Source organism: Gossypium arboreum, chromosome 13 (assembly GCF_025698485.1).
Source record: "Gossypium arboreum isolate Shixiya-1 chromosome 13, ASM2569848v2, whole genome shotgun sequence".
NCBI lineage: Eukaryota > Viridiplantae > Streptophyta > Magnoliopsida > Malvales > Malvaceae > Gossypium > Gossypium arboreum.
This window is the reverse complement of record NC_069082.1, coordinates 2,472,876-2,488,447: the sequence shown is the minus strand read 5'-3', so window position 1 is coordinate 2,488,447 and position 15,572 is coordinate 2,472,876. Positions and strand designations below refer to the sequence as shown.

Here is a 15,572-nt window from a genome sequence, read left to right as displayed (position 1 = left end):
AAGAGGAAATATCTCTTAAGGCTTTGGCAAATCATCTTCGTATTGAAGAAGAATATCGAAAGCAAGATCAGAATCTAAATTCTGAAAATGCCAAAGTGTATGTTACGGAGGAAGTACAAACAACTAAACCATTCAAGAGAAAGTTCAAACAGATTGATAGAGCACCTAAGTTCAAAAAGAAACGAAAGGGCTCATGCTATCATTGTGGTAAGCCGGGACATTTCAAGAATGAATGTCGATTTTTAAAGAAGAAATCATCTTCTAAGGCTGATAATAACGAAAAGTTCGCTGCAATGATATCTGAAATTAATATGGCTCAAGATGATAATACATGGTGGATTGATACCGGAGCAACCAAACATGTGTGCAAAGACAAAAGCATGTTCACAAAGTTCACACAATGTGAAAATGACAATGTCTTACACATGGGAAATTCTTCCACCACAGAAATCAAAGGCAAAGGGTCTGTTGAACTACAATTCACTTCTGGAAAGGTTTTAACCTTAAATGATGTATATTATGTACCAGAAGTTAGAAAGAATTTATTGTCTGGAAGTCTGTTAAATAAGTTTGGTTTCAAACTTGTTTTTAAGGCAGATAAGTTTATTTTGTCTAAGGGAGGAATTTTTATAGGGAAAGGGTATATGTATAAGAGTATGTTCAAACTAAATATTATTAATAAGAATAAAAATACTATTTCTGCTTATATGGTTGAGTCCTTTTGTTTATGGCATTATAGATTAGGTCATTTGAATTATAGGAAATTGAATGACATGTATAAGTTAGATTTAATTCCTATTTTTAATAATAATAATATTGGAAAAATACAATACATATATGTTGACTAAAATTACAAGAAACCCTTTCCTTAAGGTTAAAAGAAAAACAAAATTGCTTAATTTGATACATAGTGATTTATGTAACATGCATAATACTCCTACATTAGGTGGAAAGAAATATTTTGTTACTTTTATTGATAATTGTTCTGAAAAAGAATCTGTTGCTGAATCCGAGAAAGACAAAAATCGGACAATGCTGATTACATGTGCATGGGCCACATATTGAATGGTTTATCTGATGATTTGTTCGACACCTACCAAAACAAGGTCACCGCTAAAGAAATATGGGACAAATTGGAGACAAGATACATGACTGAAGATGTTACAAGTAAGAAATTTCTTGTCAGTCGTTTTAATAATTATCAAATGGTTGATGGTCGTTCTGTTATGGAACAATTCCGTGGTATTGAAAAAAAGCTGAATCAATTCAAACAATATGGTATGAAAATGGATGAAATGATTGTTGTATCCTCCATAATAGAAAAAACTTCCTCTATCTTGGAAAGACTTTAAAAGAAGTCTAAAACATAAGAAAGAGGAAATATCTCTTGAGGCTTTGGCAAATCATCTTCGTATTGAAGAAGAATATCGAAAGCAAGATCAAAATCTAAATTCTGAAAATGCCAAAGTGCATGTTACGGAGGAAGTACAAACTACTAAACCATTCAAGAGAAAGTTCAAACAGACTGATAGAGCACCTAAGTTAAAAAAGAAACAAAACGGTCCATGCTATCATTGTGGTAAGCAGGGACATTTCAAGAATGAATGTCGATTTTTAAAGAAGAAATCATCTTCTAAGGCTGATAATAACGAAAAGTTCATTGCAATTATATCTGAAATTAATATGGCACAAGATGATGATACATGGTGGGTTGATACTGGAACAACCAAACATGTGTGCAAAGACAAAAGCATGTTCACAAAGTTCACACAATGTGAAAATGACAATGTCTTGTACATGGGAAATTCTTCCACCGCAGCAATCAAAGGCAAAGGGTCTGTTGAACTACAATTCACTTCTGGAAAGTTTTAACCTTAAATGATGTATATTATGTACTAGAATTTAGAAAGAATTTAGTGTCTGGAAGTCTATTAAATTGAGGCAGATAAGTTTATTTTGTCTAATGGAGGAATTTTTGTAGGGAAATGGTATATGTATGAGAGTATGTTAAAACTGAATATTATTAATAAGAATAAAAATACTATTTCTGGTTATATGGTTGAATCTTTTTGTTTATGGCATTATAGGTTAGGTCATTTGAATTATAGGAAATTGAATGACATGTATAAGTTAGATTTAATTCTGTTTTTAATAATAATATTGAAAAATACAATACATGTATGTTGACTAAAATTACAAGAAATCCTTTCCCTAAGGTTAAAAGAGAAACAAAATTGCTTGATTTGATACATAGTAATTTATAGGACCAGATTAATACTCCTACATTAGGTGAAAAAAATATTTTGTTACTTTTATTGATGATTATTCTAGATATTGTTATGTATATTTATTGCATTCAAAAGATGAAGTGCTTGATAAATTTAAAGTTTATAAATCTGAAGTTGAACTTCAGTTTGAATCATTTATCAAGTGCTTAAGATCGGATAGAGGTGGAGAATACTATAATCCAAATTATTTTGAATCCACTGGGATTGTCCATCAAGTTTCAGCCCCTTACACACCAAAACAAAATGGTGTAGCTGAAAGAAAAAATAGAGTCTTGACTAAAATGGTAAATTCAATGTCATCATATTCAGATCTTGGACAAGGTTTTTGGGGAGAAGCTGTTCTAACAGCTTGTCATATATTGAATAGAATTCCTAATAAGGAAACTAAAATAGCCCCTTATGAACAATGGAAGAAAAGGAAACCAAACCTTAATTATTTGAAGGTTTGGGGTTGTAGAGCTATTGTCAAAGTTCCAACACCTAAACGTAAAAAGTTAGGTGAAAGAGGAATTGAATGCATATTTATAGGATATGCACATAATAGCAAGGCATATAGGTTCATGGTAATTGAACCAAATGATTCAATTTCAATTAATACTATTATTAAATCAAAAGATGCTATTTTTAATGAAAATAGATTTGATTCTATATCAAGACAATTACAGCTACAATAATTGATTCATTCTTCAAATGAGAATGAGATTCCATTGGAACAAATTGATAATAATGATGAATCTTGTTAAGAATTAAGAAGAAGTAAGAGGATTAAAAAAGTTAAAGATTTTGGACCAGATTTCATTATGTTTCTTGTAGAAGGACAAGGTGAAAGTATATGCAATAAGATACCTTATTGTTATAATACGAAATCTGATCCATTACATTTGAAGAGGCAATGAAATCTAAAGACTTTGCTTTTTGGAAAGAATCAATAAATGATAAGATGGATTTAATAATAGGAAATCAAACTTGGATTTTAGTTTATCTTCCACCGGGTTCCAAACCAATAGGTTGTAAATGGATCTTCAAAAAGAAAATGAAGGTTGATGGAACCATTGATAAGTTTAAAGCAAGGTTGGTAGCCAAAGGTTTTACACAAAAAAAAGGTATTGATTACTTTGATACCTATGCTCCAGTAGCAAGAATTGCTACAATTAGACTCTTAATATCACTTTCCTCTATATATAATTTGGTTGTTCACTAAATTGATGTTAAAACTTCATTTCTAAACGGTGGATTGGAAGAGGAAGTGTACATGGAACAACAGGAAGGATTTGTTGTTCTAGGACAAGAGCATAAGGTATGTAAGCTTGTTAAATCTTTATATGGACTTAAACAAACACCAAAACAATGGCACCAAAAGTTTGACAATGTTGTTTTAGCTAATGGCTATAAAATAAATGAATCCAATAAGTGTATATATAGTAAATTTGAAAATGGAAAAGGTGTCATAATTTGCTGATATGTAGATGACATGCTCATTTTTGGCACGAATTTGGAACAAATAGAAACACAAAGAAATTTTTGTCAAAAAACTTTACTGTGAATAATATGGGTGTAGCAGATGTTATTCTTGGGATTAAAATAACCCGAGATGAAAGCATTATAGCTTTATCACAATCACATTACATTAAAAATGTGCTTAAAAAGTTTGATCTTTTCAACTGTATACCAGCATCTACACCCATAGATCCTCAAGTAAAATTAGTATCTAATACTAGTAGGAAAATTGATCAATTGAAATATGCAAGTCTAATTGGTTGTCTTATGTACATAATGACTTGTACAAGACCAGATATTGCATATGCTGTTGGGAAATTGAGTAGGTACACAAGTAATCCAAGTAGTTTGCATTGGCAAGCTTTGAATAGAGTATTTAGGTACTTAAAGAAAACTATTAACTATGGATTGTGTTATAATGGATATCCTCCAGTTTTAAAAAGGTATTCGGATGCTAGTTGGATTACAAGTTTGGAAGATCATGCATTTACTAGTGGATGGATTTTCATTCTTGGTGGAGGAGCCATTTCTTGGGGTTCCAAGAAACAAACATGTGTTACTGATTCCACCATGGCAGCAGAATTTATTGCATTAGTCGCTGCATCTAAAGAAGCAGAATGGTTAAGAAATTTGCTTTATGATGTATCTTTATGGCCTAAGCCAATTTCACCTATTTCTATCCGTTGTGATAGTGAGGCTACTCTAGCAAAGGCATATAGGCAAGTATATAATGGAAAGTTTAGACACATTGGATTAAGACATAGTTATGTCCGACAATTAATCTCTGATGGAGTGATCACTATTAATTATGTGAGGTCAAGTGAAAATTTGGTAGATCCTTTGACAAAAAGTCTTGCTAGAGATGCAGTAAAGAGGACCTCAAAAGGGATGGGACTCAAGCCCATTAATTAGAGTCACCCATGATGGAAACTTGACTCAACGCTTGGTATAACGTCAAGTCTTGAGTTCAATGAGACAAAGTACATCATTAGTATGTGGATGTTAGCACTACAAATAAATCCATCCTAAGATTAAAGTGCTAGGTACCCGTAATGATAACGGAAGGATGACTAATGTACTCTTAATAGAAGCATAACATAAATATGTTAGAGTGTTATAATTACGGGAACACTCTTGACAGGATCTACCTATGTGAGTGGGAGTGTGGCCACTTCTAGGAGCTCAAGGGCTTAGCTCTGACAGCACTCATGAAAAGAGGACACAGACACATGGCCATAATAGTGTCCCTAGATACTATGCATTGACCGATATTGAAATCATTGTGTGAGATGTGTTCGGTTAATCAAATGAAATAGTTGGTTCAAAACTTAGTCTACCATGCAATTTCGATTAACTTTTAACATGTTTTCACTAAGTGAAGGTTCAATCATAAGATACCTTCATTTATGCAAATTGATTTCCAAGAATATCAAAATCTAAAATATTTTGAAAATGAGGGGAGATTGTTGGAACATTTTTAAATATTTATAGTGTTCCAATAACTATAAATGAATGAGTGTAATTAATCAAAAGATTATATTGTTTGATTTTTGAAAAAGAATTATAACTATTTAAATAATATTATTTGAATAATTATAATTAAATGAATAATTATGTGTTTATTTTAAAGACATTATTATTCAAAAGACACCGATTGATGAAAGATGTCTCTATAAAGAGACATGAAAATTCCTATAAATAGGAATGAGATTTCATTTGGAAATCATACCAACAAATTCTAATATTGTTTCTTTCCTTCCTTCATATTCTAATAATATTAGATTATTCTATAAAGTATTACAGCAGAAATCCTTTATAGAAATTGAGTTCCTTGTCATACATTGCTCAGTGTATAGTGAGCTATTCTCGTTAGTGCAAAACGCAAATAGCCATTGGCTTTATTATATCCTCGAGGTTAATTTGCTTGAAACTCATTTGCACACCGAAGATAGGTGGGGGCAAATATAACCTTAAATATAGTGGCTTGATACACGCCTTGGAGCCTTGTCCTATTTCTTTTTCTGATCGAGTTCCGTTCGTGTGTTCTAAATTTTCCTCACCAGAGATTTGTAATAACAATCAATATATAAGTTTGACGCATGAAACCCACATTTTAAATACATTATTTTAAATAAATCTAATATAAAAGTCTACTTTTACTTCTTTCAATTAGGGGAGTAAAATTCGATAAAAATTTTAAATTTTGAATTAAATAGTTCAAGTTATTTGAGTTAATCAAGTTATTCAGATCAACTCGAATAAAAAATTAAATTTTTTCGTTTAATTCGAATATGAAATATACAATTTGAGTTATCCAAAAATCCGATTAAGAAAAGACAAAACTACGTTGTTTTAATAAATGTTTACATTTTCTAAAGTTAAAAGTCAAAACTATTAAATTAAAAACCATTATATTTGTTTATTTAGTTAAATAATCTTTTATTTCGTCTATTAGTTAAATAATCGGTCAATGTAAAGGCAACATTGAATAAAAATAATAGGATTCGTTATCTCGACTTGACTTAACTCGATTCGGTTAGATTTGAAAAAAATTCAAATTGAGTTCGATTGTTAAAATGAGATTCATCAACTCAACTAACTCAAATTATTTTAACTCAATTCGACTCGACTCGATAAAATACTCACCTCTACTTTCACCTACTTTCACCCAGTTGTCGATGGCCTTGGGACTCATATTTGCTCCTTTCTTATTTAAACTGGCGTATCAGGTGGTGCAATTGTCAATCGGCTGCCTCTCCTTTCTCATTCCAAATGTATTATTCAACGTTAGCCATATTCTTGGTACTCCTTGCACCTATTTGTTCCTTTATCTTCTTCTTTCGCCCACCAAACCACCACAAAAATGGTCGGAAACTTCCACCCGGTCCTGCTCCTCTTCCCATTATTGGTAACCTCCATATGCTAGGGAACCTTCCTCACCAAACCCTTCACCATCTCGGCAAAAAATATGGACCCATAATGTCAATAAAGCTAGGCTATGTGCCAACCATTGTGGTATCATCACCTGAAGCCGCTGAACTGTTCCTCAAGGTCCATGACCTCGTTTTTGCTTCCAGGCCTAACCTCCAATCTACCGAGTACTTGACCTACGGTGGCAAGGGCTTGGCTTTTACCCACTACGGTTCCTATTGGCGAACTGTACGGAAATGGTGCACTTTGCACTTCCTTGGTGCTTCAAAAATCGAATGCTTTGCCCCAGTACGAAAGGAAGAGGTGGTGTCATTGGTTGAATCGGTGAGGAAGGCAGTGGCGGTGGGTGAGACGGTGGACCTTAGCCAGAAGGTAGGTAAGGTTACTGAAGTAATGATGTGTAAAGTGATTTTCGGGCAATCCATGGATGATAAATTCCAATTTAAACCGCTAATTGACGAGACCATGATCTTGGCTGGGGTTTTTAATTTGTCCGATTATTTACCTTTTCTTGCTCCACTTGACCTTCAGGTGAATATCCTTTCTTTTTCTCATTTTATCCTATTTTATATGCACTGTTTTCCTTTTCACAATTTATTTTGTAATTACTTGCTCCATCTTGGGTTTTTTTCTTTTATCAAAATAATATAAAAATAAATAAATTATGAAAATTGTATAAGATGTCGCTTGTTATAAAAATAATATAAAAAGTTTCATTAATTATAAAAATGGGTTGGGGAAAATTTATTTACGAAATTGGGTTGCTTGTTACAATGTAAATCGATGCCACCTGACACATTGGTGACATCACCCTACTTTTTCGTTCAATTATTGGCTAATAATTATGTTTTTTTAAATAATTTTTTATTAGTGTCGTCACTGTGTTAGGCAGTACTATATTTTTTAAAAAATACCTGTATTTTCACGGATATACATGATGAAAGAAAAAATAAAAAATTTATTTTTATCTGAGTGTTGCCAATGTGTCAAGCAGCACCCTTTTGAATTAAAAAAAAAAAAAGTTTGTCACGAAGCCAAAGAGCTGAAGTTAAAAAAAAACTGATAAAGAACCCTATGTGTTAACTTGATGATTAGGGTATTCACCGCTCTAGGTGTAACTTGGGTCCAACTCGCGCTATTCGCGTTGCTGTTAGGGCTTTGCCCTTCTATTGTAATTCACTAAAAATTGATAATAATTGATAATAATAATAAAAAAACTTGAGTTTGAAAACAAATAATTAAGTTTCAAAAGAAGCCATTGAAGTATTCGTTTAATTGAATAAATTATTTAAAAATCATAAATATATATTTAAAAAAGAGAGAATACTTATTCAATCGTCGGTTCAATTAGTTCGTATTAATTCATGGATCAATTAATCTAACCCTTCATTCCAGACCGATAACTCTATTAACTCTTAGCCCAATCGGTTCAATCGACCGATCTAGTCTAATTATAAAGAAATGTTTTAAGAGTTTAATTAAGTTTGAATAATTTGATTTTATAGATTTTTAAAAGATTAAAATATCAAGTTGGTTATGTCTTCACCTTTCCCAGAAATAATCTGGTTCGAATTAAAAAAAAATTAAAATACTTGATTCACCAAATAAATCTAGTATTTTCACAAAGACTTGACAGTGATGAAGAATAAAATAATATATTACACTGCAGGGATATAGAAGAAGGCTTAAGAGGATAGGCAATGGGCTTCACGCAATTATTGACAACATGATTGATGAGCATGAACAAGGGACTAACGCCAAGGAGCAAAAACCTTACACAGATTTCTTTCATGTAATGCTTTCATTGTTGAATACGCCCATGAATCCTAACGATGAAGAGCAGCGGTACATCATTGGTAGAGAAAACATCAAGGCCATAATGGTGGACATGGTGGCAGCTTCATTTGACACCACAACTACAGCCATGCAGAGCTTCTAAGGCATCCTCCAGTCATGGTTGCTCTCCAACAAGAACTAGAAAGAATTGTTGGAAGGCATAGAATGGTAGAAGAGTCGGATCTACCAAAGCTTACTTACTTAGATATGGTCATCAAAGAGAGTTTAAGGTTGCATCCGGTGGCACCCTTACTACTTCCACGTGAGTCGACAAAAGATATCACCATTGATGGATATTTCATACAGAAGAAGTTGCGGATTTTAGTGAATGTTTGGTCCATGGGGCGAGACCACAAAGTATGGTCAGACAATGCTGAAGAGTTCTTTCCAGAAAGGTTCAAGGATAGCAACATAGACCTTCGAGGACATGATTTCCAACTCATCCCGTTCGGGAGTGGCCGTAGAGGATGTCCTGGAATGCAGTTGGGGTTGACCAATATGCGTCTAATTATAGCTCAATTAGTTCATTGCTTTGATTGGGAGTTGCCTGATGGGATGTTACCTGATGAACTTGATATGACTGAGAAGTTTGGGATCACGTTGCCAAGGGCTAATCATTTACTTGCAAACCCAACTTATCGTTTAGTTGGTTAAAGTGTGTTAATTAAGGATACGTTAAGATACATATCAATTATCGAAAAAATAAAGGTAACTATCATAGTCCCGTTGTTTTAAGTGAGCTCCTCAGCTGAAGGTTCTCATTTGGGCTTGGTTATGGGTGGCTCTGTCGCCTTTCATCACCTTAGGGATAGTTTTCTATTAGTTGTTGTGGTTAAAAAGTGTTTTTCAAAAATGCTTTTAGAATTTGTCTGTTTAACATTTCTTATGGCCACAAAAGTACTTTTGAAAAGCTATAGGAAATAAAAGCGAAGTGGTTTTGAAAAGTATGGTAAAAAAATGTGGTTTATTAATTTCTAATATTTTCTATTACCGTAAAAAATTATGGTTGATGGTTAAAATATTCTTTTTAAATATGATAGTCAAAACTAAAAAAAAAGTTATGTTATATGATTTTTAAATAATTAATATTATTATACATGTTATGAATATATTATTAAGTGGATGTCTATAAAGATCAAGATAATTTTTATGTACTTTAAATTCTAATAGCCATTAGAACTAGATCGCTACTTCATTTATATTTCTTATGCCTATAAATAGAGAATTTGAAGAAATTTTATAAATGCTCCGATTGATCAATAAAATACGCTTTTTTTTTTGCTCTCTCTCATTTTCTTTGTTCTTTACTTTCTGTCTATTTATTTTATAACACGTTATCAGCACGATTATCTTTTAACTGTTTTTCTTCATTAGTCACAAATTTTTTTTTCCCTTTCACCAAGCCTTACCCCTTTCAAGCAACAACCAATGCAATAGCCGGTTACTCAAATTTGCTACTCAAGCTATTGTCAATTTCCTTCTAGAGCTATTGTTATTTAAGTGCTCAATTGAGGCCTATGCATTATGGTGCTCGTGATAATAGCCAGGGTGATAACAATGATGTTAAAGAATCTTAAGTATATTTTACTATAATTTATTTATTATATCAGGTTTATTATAATTAAGACTAATCATGATAATATGAATAGATAGATTTTGATTTGAAATCCACGCATGTTTTGCGATTGTGATAATGAAATAAATAATCAATGGAGGGATTTAGAAGTTTGTCATACCAAATTTGTTGCATTCCCTGAAGTGAAAGCAAATATAAAGAAATTAAAAGATATAATCATGGACCAATAAAAGTGAGAATATAATAATAAATAAAGAACAATGAGAATTCTCAAGATAATTCTTTAAAGGTTAAAGATAACATATGTTATCAATGTGATATGAAAGATTATTGACCACATATGTGGCATATGCCCAAATATTTTGTTTCGTTAATATTCTTTGAGGAAGGATATGAGAATGTAGTAATGAATTCTATCATTACAAATAGAAAATATTTACCTTATTTGTTATTGAAATAAACAAATATTATTTCAATATTTGATAGTACAAAATTAGTTGACAGCTCCAAAAGACCTAATATATCAATATCTAAAAGAACAATTTTTTATGGTTAATGCATTAGTTTTAAAATATATTCATTGTAATGGATCTCATACTAAGATTGTGAATGAAGAAAAGTTTATATTTCATATGAATCACTATTGCTATAAATATCTATTTTGAAATGATTAAAAAAAGGAGGATTAAATTATTGATTACTCTTGTTATTAAATTGAATTAATTGTGACTATTTTTGTGATCTCCTTTGGTCATCATCCTCATTAAGGGGCTGAAAGCAAAATATTTAATTGTTAAAGATCTACTTATAAGAAATAAAATATGGTAAATCTATCTAAAGCTCACTATGGTTTGATATACCTGAAGTTGCAAGTTTTTTAAAACTGTGAGTATAACTCTACAATATTCAAAATAAGTTCTCAATTAAAATCACGTAAAAAAATATTACTGATAAAAACCTTACAAGGAAGAACTTATTCAACTTTTCATGATTCAAATGTGCTCCTATGGTAGCAATATCATGAAAAAAAATTACTTATGATTGAACAAAAGTTTTTAACTACGAAACCTAACAATTCCCTGAAGAGAATATAACAATATGTAATAAATTCAAAAGACATAATTTTTAACATGGATGTAGTAAATTGGACTATAATAATAGTCATGAAGATTGTAGTAATAATTTTTTCTCACCACTAGAAGTGAAAAAATGAAAAAAGCAAGAAAAGAATAATAATTTTCGAGAACTTTTTAAGAAGAGAGACAATTTATTTATGAAGAGTCATTGGTTACGTACCTATTGTATACTTGGAAAATAAGATTCACTCTCAAAATTTGCTATTAATAGATTTTGGTTGGATTCAAAGTCTACTACTGAAGTTTAATTTGCTTACTTCTTATTATCAAGACTCAACACAAAACAAAAAAAGAAAAGAAAAAAACTACGTTTTTAAATATTAAGTCAACTTGATATATGATTTAAATATTTTGAGATGGTCTTCTTTTTAAGTTTTGATTACATGGATTACATATTGTTTTAAGCATTTCATTTGTTCATGAAAATCAATATTAACTGATTTATTTATGTCGCTATTGTAGGTTTTATAATTAAATAATATATTTGATTAAAACATATCTAGTATGCAAATTTGTGTTAATAAACCAATGACTTTTATGGTTATTCGGATTTGATTTAGTTCAAAGAATTGTTAAAGGTAGTCGTTCATACGCTTTTATATTATTCCATATGTTAATTATTTAGAGAAATGATATGAACAATTGTAAATGAAAAGTTCTATGAGCTTGAATGGTTGGATTTTGAATTAAATTTCATACATGTTTATGATGATGGTTATAAAAAATTCGTTAGCTTTTCATTATTTTATATTTTTATGTTTGAGATGTGATATTTATTGATATATTTAGTATAGACTTGTTTCTATACACGACCTAGGCAATTATTTCTGGTAGTTAAATGATTATGCAAAACTCTTATTAAAAGGGTTTTAAAAGTATTTTGAATTAAATTCGGGACTTGCAATACCCTTAACCCGTATCCGCTGTCAGAATATGGTTATAGAGCATTACCAGAGTTTACATTTCAGGACTATAAAAAATTATAAAACATTTAATTCATATCATCAATCACAGTAAAACCAATCAATAGCATACATATTGTCCCTTAAACGATCTCCCGAAGCCCTAAAAACACATTAGAAATAAATCGGGACTAAAACAGAAACATATAGAAATTTTAAGGAAAAAATGAAAATTTACAAACTACAGGGGTCACACGGCTGTGTGGCCAGGCCGCTTAAAACCTAACTTGCAACCCTTTAAAAACTACAGGGACACACGGCTGTGTTATTTAGCCATATGTCACATACGGCTAAGACACATACCCATGTCTCTGCCCGTGTAGACGAAAATAGGCTATTTTACAAACCATTTTTCTTGTCCTTTTCAACATGTACCTAAAATCCCTTTTGCACATATACGTGAGCCCTCAAAAGCCACCAAAATCATGCTTAATCAAACCAAACACATATGGTATAATAACATCCAACCAATATGCCCAAAGGCACTTCAAATGACAACATTTAAAACATGTATGGTTGTATAACCATGTACTCAATTTGGCCAAAATAATTGATTGACTTCTAACTAAATTTGCAACATTACACAACATGTAAATCACTTACCAAAACATACCATTTGGTACCAACCATACCACATAATCAATAGCATCAAAACACATATATGCCTAATATGGGAAAACACCAATTCACAACAAGTTATATGTCATATCTAATATGCACATTCAACTACTTTTCTATCTACCATCATTCAACCATAATAAGTCATATATCAACCATTACAAGGCTAATTATATTCACCTTATAATATATATCATTTTACCAACACAAGGCCAAAATGCAAACTAACCAAATAGTCATTTCCACACCCAAAACACATGGGCTAACATTAGCCAAAATACCTATACATGCCATTATAACCTTAACCAAGACCTCAAAATCTACCGATATAATCGCTGGATAGTGTGATAAATCTCTGACAAGCTTCCAACCCAATCGAGCTTCCAATAGTCTGTAAGTAAAGAAAAATAACTATGTAAGCAATAATGCTAAGGTAAGCTCGTATAAACTTTAATCATATCTATCTATTTCAAATATGAAATTTATACATATTAAGAATAATCATATACCGATACCACATGATTCATGAAACCAAATTCAACAACTTAGAAATTGAATAATTCCACAGCATCACTTATACCTATCATCCTTAACAAAGTAGGATTTTATGAAAACTTTAAATCTCTTTCAATTTTCTTCCTTTCATTTGCATGTCATTACTTTCCATTACATTTACTTTCTTTAGCTTAAATAACGTCATCAATTCAACTCATCATTCTCTTTTTCATCACTCATTTCATATACATAGTACACAAGACACAAGCATATCTGTTAAATATGACTCCTATTTTCAGTCAAATTTGAAAAATAGTCTTTTAATTAAACTCTGTTTACTTGTTTCAATCAAACACTGATTAGTTTAGATTATTTTATTATTATTTGATCTATGAATTCAGCCTATAAATAGGCTCTTTTACAACCTTAGAAAATACACCCATTAGAGATTAGAACTCATAACACATTTAGAGAATTTTGTGTTTACGTTTTGTGGGTTCTTTGTTTTCGGGTTTTCGGGGTTTAGTTTTTATCTCCATCTTTTGTACTCTTCGTTCTTTTACCATTATAGTAAAATTATCTTTGCCCGTGGTTTTTTATCCTCTTTAGAAGGGTTTTTCCACGTTAAATTTGTGTATTCAATTTCTCAATTTATTCTGCTATTTTCTTGTTCGTTACTTAATCGGGTTAAAATCCTAACAAGTGGTATCAGAGCTAGTTCAATTTTCATAGATCAGCCCGTTCAGAGATGGCAACAACAAGGTTTGAAATTGAGAAGTTCGATGGTGAGACAAATTTCAATCTGTGGCAAGTTCGGATGATGGCAATTCTAGTTCAATCAGGCTTGAAAAAGGTTGTTATCGGGAAAAAGCTTGAGAATCTAAATAAAACAGAATAGGAAGAACTTGATAACAAGGCTTTATCTGCAATCCAGTTGTGCCTCACGAATACGGTATTGCAGGAGATATTGATGGAGAAGACCTCATCTGCCTTGTGGAAAAGGTTAGAAACTCTTTATGCGACTAAGTCTCTGGCTAACCGTTTAGTGTTGAAACAACGTCTATTTACGTTTCGCATGAACGAAAGTGAGCTTCTTAGAGATCACATCAGTCAATTCATTACTCTTTTAAATGATTTAAAGAATGTTGAGGTTCATATTGACGATGAAGATCAGGCTATGCTACTATTGTGCTCTTTACCCCCTTCATACAAGTCTTTCAGGGAGACCCTGATTTATGGCAGAGACAAACTCTCATTTGAAGATGTGAAGGGTCATTTGTTGAGTAGAGACAAACTCGACAATGAGCTTCATTTGAATAGCAAGACAGATAGGCAAGCTTTCATTTTGGTAGCATCAAAGAAACGAGATAAAAGGTGTCGCTATTGTAAAAGGTTAGGTCACGTCAAAGCAGATTGTTATAAACTGCGAAATAAAAAAGCTGCTGAGAGTAACGAGGAAGATGTAGCTGGTGCTAATTTGGCCGATGAAAATGGGGATGATTTCTTGTTAGTGTCAACAAGTGATAACACCAAGCTCACGTCCGAGTGGATCCTAGATTTAAGATGTTCTTCCCACATGTGTCCCAATAGAGAATGGTTCTCCACATACAGTTCGATTAAAGGTGGAGTTGTGCGCATGGGAAACGATTCATCTAGTAAGGTAATTGGTATTGGTACTGTTAAAATTAAGATGCACGATGGGACGATTAGGATACTCTCAGATGTCAGATATGTACCTGATTTACGAAAGAATCTCATCTCCTTAAGTATTTTAGACTTGAAAGGATGCAAAATCAACATCGAGTCGAGCGGTATTAAAGTATCTCATGGAGCTCTCGTTTTGTTAAAAGGTAAAAGAACCGGCAGTCTTTATATTCTGGAAGGTTATATGTGGATCGGTGAAATCGGACGTCCTCGTCTGCTACGGAGTTGAAGTCAACTTGTTTGGAGCGGAGGCAACTTGGTCATAGGAGGGAAGAAGGTATGACTGTTTCGTTGAAGAGAGGTTCTCTTTTAGATGCAGGTTTTGAAAAGTTAGGTCACTGTGTTCGTGAAAAACAAACCCGGGTTAGTTTTGATTTGGCAGTGTACAAGTCGAAGGCTAGAAGTCTTCCAGTTTTTAAGCACAAATTCGACTCAGTAAATTCCCTGCATAGTTCAAGATAGGCTCATGGCGGGCTTTGGCAAAGATGGCGTTGTGGAAATATGAGTCAAGGTGGAGATTTGTTAAATA

General features: G+C 32.1%; 1 pseudogene; it reads left to right on the top strand.

Annotated features, from left to right (window-relative positions):
- The first annotated feature begins 6,557 nt into the window (after positions 1–6,557).
- On the top strand, positions 6,558–9,206 carry LOC108462392 (cytochrome P450 CYP736A12-like; annotated as a pseudogene).
- The last annotated feature ends 6,366 nt before the right edge of the window (positions 9,207–15,572 follow it).